The sequence below is a fragment of the Arachis hypogaea genome, chromosome 18, assembly GCF_003086295.3.
Source record: "Arachis hypogaea cultivar Tifrunner chromosome 18, arahy.Tifrunner.gnm2.J5K5, whole genome shotgun sequence".
Taxonomy (NCBI): Eukaryota; Viridiplantae; Streptophyta; class Magnoliopsida; order Fabales; family Fabaceae; genus Arachis; species Arachis hypogaea.
Window position 1 is genome coordinate 102,543,898 of NC_092053.1, and position 6,934 is coordinate 102,550,831.

The window sequence follows — 6,934 nt, forward strand, 5'->3', positions numbered from 1 at the left end:
GTCATTCAATCATTGAATCCTACTCAGAATACCACAGACAAGGTTTAGACCTTCCGGATTCTCTTGAATGCCGCCATCATTCTAGCTTACGCCACGAAGATTCTGGTTAGGAGATCTAAGAGATACTCATTCTAGCTTAATTCATGTAGAACAGAAGTGTTTGTCAGGCACGCGTTCATAAGGGTGAAGGATGATGAGCGTCACACATAATCATCACCTTCATCATGTTCTTGGGTGCGAATGGATATCTTAGAAGAGAAATAAGAAGAATTGAATAGAAAACAGTAGTACTTTGCATTAATCTTTGAGGAACAGCAGAGCTCCACACCTTAATCCATGGAGTGTAGAAACTCTACCGTTGAAAATACATAAGTGAAGGTCCAGGCATGGCCGAGATGGCCAGCCCCCTAAAACGTGATCAAAGGATCATAAGGTAATCCAAAGATGCCTAATACAATAGTAAGAGGTCCTATTTATAATAAACTAGCTACTAGGGTTTACATGAGTAAGTATTTGATGTATAAATCCACTTCCGGGGCCCATTTGGTGTGTGTTTGGGCTGAGCTTAAGTGTTGCACGTGCAGAGGCCAATTGTGGAGTTGAACGCTAGTTCTTGTGCCAGTTTGTGCGTTCAACTCTGGTTTTGGATCCTTTTCTGGCGCTGGACGCCAGATTTGGGTAGAAAGCTGGAGTTGAACGCCAGTTTAAGTCGTCAATTCTTGGCCAAAGTATGGACTATTATATATTTCTGGAAAGCCCTGGATGTCTACTTTCCAACGCAATTTGAAGCGCGCCATTTCGAGTTCTGTAGCTCCAGAAAATCCACTTTGAGTGCAGGGAGGTCAGAATCCAACAGCATCAGCAGTCCTTTTTCAACCTCTGAATCTGATTTCTGCTCAAGTCCCTCAATTTCAGCCAGAAAATACCTGAAATCATAGAAAAACACACAAACTCATAGTAAAGTCCAGAAATGTGAATTTAACACAAAATCTATTAAAAACATCCCTAAAAGTAACTAGATCCTACTAAAAACATACTAAAAACAATGTCAAAAAGCGTATAAATTATCCGCTCATCACAACACCAAACTTAAATTGTTGCTTGTCCCCAAGCAACTGAAAATCAAAATAGGATAAAAAGAATAGAATATACTATAAATTCCAAATTATCAATGAAACAGAGCTTCAATCATATGAGCGGGACTTATAGCTTTTTGCCTCTTGAATAGTTTTGGCATCTCACTTTATCCATTGAGGTTCAGAATGATTGGCATCTATAGGAACTTCAAATTTCGAATAGTGTTATTGACTCTCTTAGTTCAGCATGATGATTCTTGAACACAGCTTCTTTATGAGTCTTGGTCGTGGCCCTAAGCATTTTGTTTTCCAGTATTACCACCGGATACATAAATGCCACAGACACATAATTGGGTGAACCTTTTCAGATTGTGACTCAGCTTTGCTAAAGTCCCCAATTAGAGGTGTCCAGGGTTCTTAAGCACACTCTTTTTTTTTTTTTTGCTTTGGACCTTGACTTTAACCGCTCAGTCTCAAGTTTTCACTTGACACCTACACGCCACAAGCACATGGTTAGGGACAGCTTGGTTTAGCCGCTTAGACCAGGATTTTATTCCTTTAGGTCCTCCTATCCACTGATGCTCAAAGCCTTGGGATCCTTTTTATTTGCCCTTGCCTTTTGGTTTTAAGGGTTATTGGCTTTTTGCTCTTGCCTCTTGGTTTTAAGAGCTTTTGGCTTTTTCTGCTTGCTTTTTCTTTTTCTTTCTATTTTTTTCGCCTATTTTTTTTCTATTTATTTTTTCTGCAAGCTTTGTTCTTTGCTGCTTTTTCTTGCTTCAAGAATCATTTTTATGATTTTTCAGATTATCAAATAACATGTCTCCTAGTCATCATTCTTTCAAGAGCCAACATATTTAACATTCTTAAACAACAACTTCAAAAGACATATGCACTGTTCAAGCATACATTCAGAAAACAAGAAGCATTATCACCACATCAATATAATTAAACTAAGTTCAAGGATAAATTCAAAACTCATGTACTTCTTGTTCTTTTGAATTAAAACAGTTTTTATTTTAAGAGAGGTGATGGATTCATAGGACATTCATACTTTAAGACAGAGTTACTAACTACTAATGATCATGTAATGAAGACACAAACATAGATAAGCACATAACATAGAAAATGAAAAACAGAGAAAGTAAGAACAAGGAATGAGTCCACCTTAGTGATGTCCTTGAGCTCTTCTATGTCTCTTCCTTGCCTTGGCTGCTCCTCCTTCATTGCTTTTAGATCTTCTCGTATTTCATGAAGGATGATGGAGTGCTCTAGATGTTCCACCCTTAGTTGCTTCCAATAATTGTGTGGAAGAAAATGTATCCCCTGAGGTATCTCAGGGATCTCTTGATTTGCAGTCAAATGTTCTACCACTGAGCTATAGACCCTTGATGGAAGCTTTTGTCTTCCCTTTCCTCTTTCTAGAGGTTTCTCTGGCCTTAGGTGCCATCAATGGTTATGGAAAAAACAAAAAAGCTATGCTTTTACCACACCAAACTTAGAATGTTGCTCGCCCTCGAGCAAAAGAAGAAAGAATAGAAGAATAAGAAGAAGATATGGAGGAGATGGATGGGAGTGTGTATTCGGCCATATGGGTGGGATTGGGTGGGAGAGAGATGTTGAATTTATGAAGGTAGTGGGTGTATGGATGTGAGTGGTAAATGGAAAAAAAGAAAGGGATGATCATGAATGGAAAGAGAGATGATGAGGTTGGTGGGGATCCTGTGGGGTCTACAGATCCTGAGATGATCCTGTGGGGTCCACAGATCCTGAGGTGTCAAGGCATTTACATCCTTGCACCAATTTAGGCATGTAAAATGCCCTTGCACACAACTCTGGGCGTTCAGCGCCAGGTTGGTGCCCATTTTGGGCGTTCAACGCCCCTTTGCTGCCATTTCTGGCGTTGAACGCCAGAACCATGCTTGTTCTGGGCGTTCAGCGCCAGGATGCTCCCATTCTGGGCGTTCAGCGCCAGAACTATGCTCTGTTCTGGCGTTTGAACGCCAGACAGATGCTCCTCCAGGGTGTGATTTTTCTTCTGCTGTTTTTGATTCCGTTTTCAATTTTTATATTTATTTTGTGACTCCACATGATCATGAACCTAAGAAAACATGAAAAACAATAAAAATAAGAATTAGATAAACATTGGGTTGCCTCCCAACAAGCGCTTCTTTAATGTCAATAGCTTGACAGTGGGCTCTCATGGAGCCTCACAGATGTGCAGAGCTTTGTTGAGACTCTCCAACACCAAACTTAGAGTTTGGATATGGGAGTTCAACACCAAACTTAGAGTTTGGTTGTGGCCTCCCAACACCAAACTTAGAGTTTGACTGTGGGGGCTCTGTTTGACTCTGCTTGGAGAGAAGCTTTTTCTGCTTCCTCTCCATAGTTGCAGAGGGAGATCCTTGAGTTTTGAATACAAGGGAGTTCTCATTCCATTGAAGGACTATTTCACCTCTGTCAACATCAATCACAGCTCTTGCTGTGGCCAGGAAAGGTCTTCCTAGGATGATGGATTCATCCTCTTCCTTTCCAGTATCCAGGACTATGAAATCAGCAGGGATGTAAAGGCCCTCAACCTTTACTAATACATCTTCTACTTGTCCATAAGCCTATTTTCTTGAGCTGTCTGCCATATCTAGTGAGATTTTAGCAGCTTGCACCCCATAGATTCCCAGTTTCTCTATTACAGAGAGGGGCATGAGGTTTATCCCTGAACCAAGGTCACACAGAGCCTTAAAGATCATGGTGCCTATGGTACAAGGGATTATGAACTTTCCAGGATCCTGTCTCTTCTGAGGCAATGTCAGTTGATCCAGATCACTTAGTTCATTGATGAACAAGGGAGGTTCAACTTCCCATGTATCAATGCCAAATAATTTGGCATTCAGCTTCATGATTGCACCAAGAAACTTGGCAGTTTGCTCTTCAGTAACATCCTCATTCTCTTCAGAAGAGGAATACTCATCAGAGCTCATGAAGGGCATAAGGAGGTTCAATGGAATCTCTATGGTCTCTAGATGAGCCTCAGAGTCCTTTGGTTCCTCAGAGGGAAGCTCCTTATTGATCACTGGACGTCCCATGAGGTCTTCCTCCTTGGGATTCACGTCCTCTCCTCTCCTCACAGGTTCGGCCATGGCGCTTATGTCAATGGCCTTGCACTCTCCTTTTGGATTCTCTTCTGTATTGCTTGGGAGAGTACTAGGAGGGATTTCAGTGATCCTTTTACTCAGCTGGCCTACTTGTGCTTCCAGATTTCTAATGGAAGATCTTGTTTCATTCATGAAACTTACAGTGGTCTTAGATAGATCAGAGACTAGATTTGCTAAATTAGAAGCATTTTGTTCAGAGTTCTCTGTCTGTTGCTGAGTTGATGATGGAAAAGGCTTGCTATTGCTAAACCTGTTTCTTCCACCATTATTAAAGCCTTGTTGGGGCTTTTGATCCTTCCATGAGAAATTTGGATGATTTCTCCATTTTGAGTTATAGGTGTTTCCATAAGGTTCACCTAAGTAATTTACCTCTGCTATTGCAGGGTTCTCAGGATCATAGGCTTCTTCTTCAGAAGATGCCTCTTGAGTACTGTTGGATGCAGCTTGCATTCCATGCAGACTCTGAGAGATCATATTGACTTGCTGAGTCAATATTTTATTCTGAGCCAATATGACATTCAGAGTATCAACCTCAAGAACTCCCTTCTTCATAGGCGTCCCATTATTCACAGGATTCCTTTCAGAAGTGTACATGAACTGGTTATTAGCAACCATGTCAATGAGTTCTTGAGCTTCTGCAGGCGTTTTCTTTAGGTGAATGGATCCACCTGCAGAAGTGTCCAGTGACATCTTTGATAGCTCAGCTAAACCATCATAGAATATATCCAGGATGGTCCATTCTGAAAGCATGTCAGAAGGACACTTTTTGGTCAACTGTTTGTATCTTTCCCAAGCTTCATAGAGAGATTCACCTTCTTTCTGTCTGAAGGTTTGAACATCAGCTCTAAGCTTGCTCAGCTTTTGAGGAGGAAAGTACTTGGCTAAGAAAGCCGTGACCAGCTTATCCCAAGAGTTCAGGCTGTCTTTGGGTTGAGAATCCAACCATAATCTAGCTCTGTCTCTTACAGCAAAAGGGAAAAGCATGAGCCTGTAAACTTCAGGATCTATTCCATTAGTCTTAACAGTATCACATATCTGCAAGAATTCAGTTAAGAACTGAAAAGGATCTTCAGATGGAAGTCCATGAAACTTGCAGTTCTGCTGCATCAGAGAAACTAATTGAGGTTTCAGCTCAAAGTTGTTTGCTCCAATGGCAGGAATGGAGATGCTTCTTCCATGTAAATTGGAATTAGGTGCAGTAAAGTCACCAAGCATCTTCCTTGCATTATTATTATTTTCGGCTGCCATCTCCTCTGCCTGTTCGAAAATTTCTGAAAGGTTATCTCTGGATTGTTGTATTTTAGCTTCTCTTAATTTTCTCTTCAGAGTCCTTTCAGGTTTTGGATCTGCTTCCACAAGAATGTTCTTATTCTTGCTCCTGCTCATATGACAAAGAAGAAGGCACAGAAAAATAATAATAATAATAGAGATCCTTTATACCACAGTAAAGGGATCCCTGTGTGAGTGGAAGAAGAGGGGGAGACAAAGAATGTAATATAATGGAAGAAACACAACTGTGAGGAGGCTAGAGATGTGAGATGAGATGTTAGGATATGAATGAATAAATAGAATAAGATAGGGGAGGGAAAATTTTCGAAAATTATTTTGAAAAAGAGTTAGTGATTTTTGAAAATAGTTTTTGAAAAATGTTTAGTATTTTTTTTTTTTCGAAAATTTTTGAAATCAAAAATAAAAATAAAAATAATTAGTTAATTAAAAAGAAATTTTTGAAAAAGGGGGAGATATTTTCGAAAATTAGAAAGAGAGAATTAGTTAGGTGGTTTTGAAAAAGTTAAGAAACAAACAAAAAGTTAGTTAGTTAGTTGAAACAAATTTTGAAAACCAATTTTGAAAAGATAAGTAGTTAGGAGGTTAGGAAAGATATTTTGAAAAGATATTTTTGAAAAAGATAAGATAAGAAGATATTTTTGAAAAGATATGATAAAATTAGTTTTGAAAAAGATTTGATTTTTAAAATTTCAATTAATGACTTGTTTCATAAGAAATCACAAGATATGATTCTAGAACTTAAAGTTTGAATCTTTCTTAACAAGCAAGTAACAAAACTTCAAAATTTTGAATCAAAACATTAATTGTTTATGTTATTTTCGAAAATTTAATACAAAAATAAGAAAAAGATTTTTGAGAAATATTTTTGAAATTTTCGAAAATAACTAATAATTTTGAAAAAGATTTGATTTTTGAAAAAGATTTTGAAAAAGATAAGATTTTCAAATTGAAAATTTGATTTGACTCATGAAAAACAATTTGATTTTAAAAATTTTTGAAAAAGTCAATCCAAATTTCGAATTTGATGAGAGAAAAAGGAAAGATATTTTTTTGATTTTTGAAATTTTTATGAAAAACATGAAAATTATACAATGCATGAAATTTTTAGATCAAAACATGTGATGCATGCAAGAATGCTATGAATGTCAAGATGAACACCAAGAACACTTTGAATGTCATGATGAACATCAAGAACATATTTTTGAAAAAATTTTTAATGCAAAGAAAACATGCAAGACACCAAACTTAGAATTCTTTAATGCTTACGCACTAAGAATTCAAGAATGCATATGATAAACATGAAAACACACAAAACAAAAAATCATCAAGATCAAACAAGAAGACTTACCAAGAACAACTTGAAGATCATGAAGAACACTATGAATGCATGATATTTTCGAAAAATACAAGATGCACATG

At 37.8% G+C, this 6,934-nt stretch overlaps 1 non-coding gene across 1 annotated transcript; it reads left to right on the forward strand.

Annotated features, from left to right (window-relative positions):
- The first annotated feature begins 4,969 nt into the window (after positions 1-4,969).
- On the forward strand, positions 4,970-5,077 carry LOC112774440 (small nucleolar RNA R71). Its single transcript, XR_003188932.1, has one exon. It is a non-coding gene; the product is annotated as a small nucleolar RNA R71 (small nucleolar RNA).
- The last annotated feature ends 1,857 nt before the right edge of the window (positions 5,078-6,934 follow it).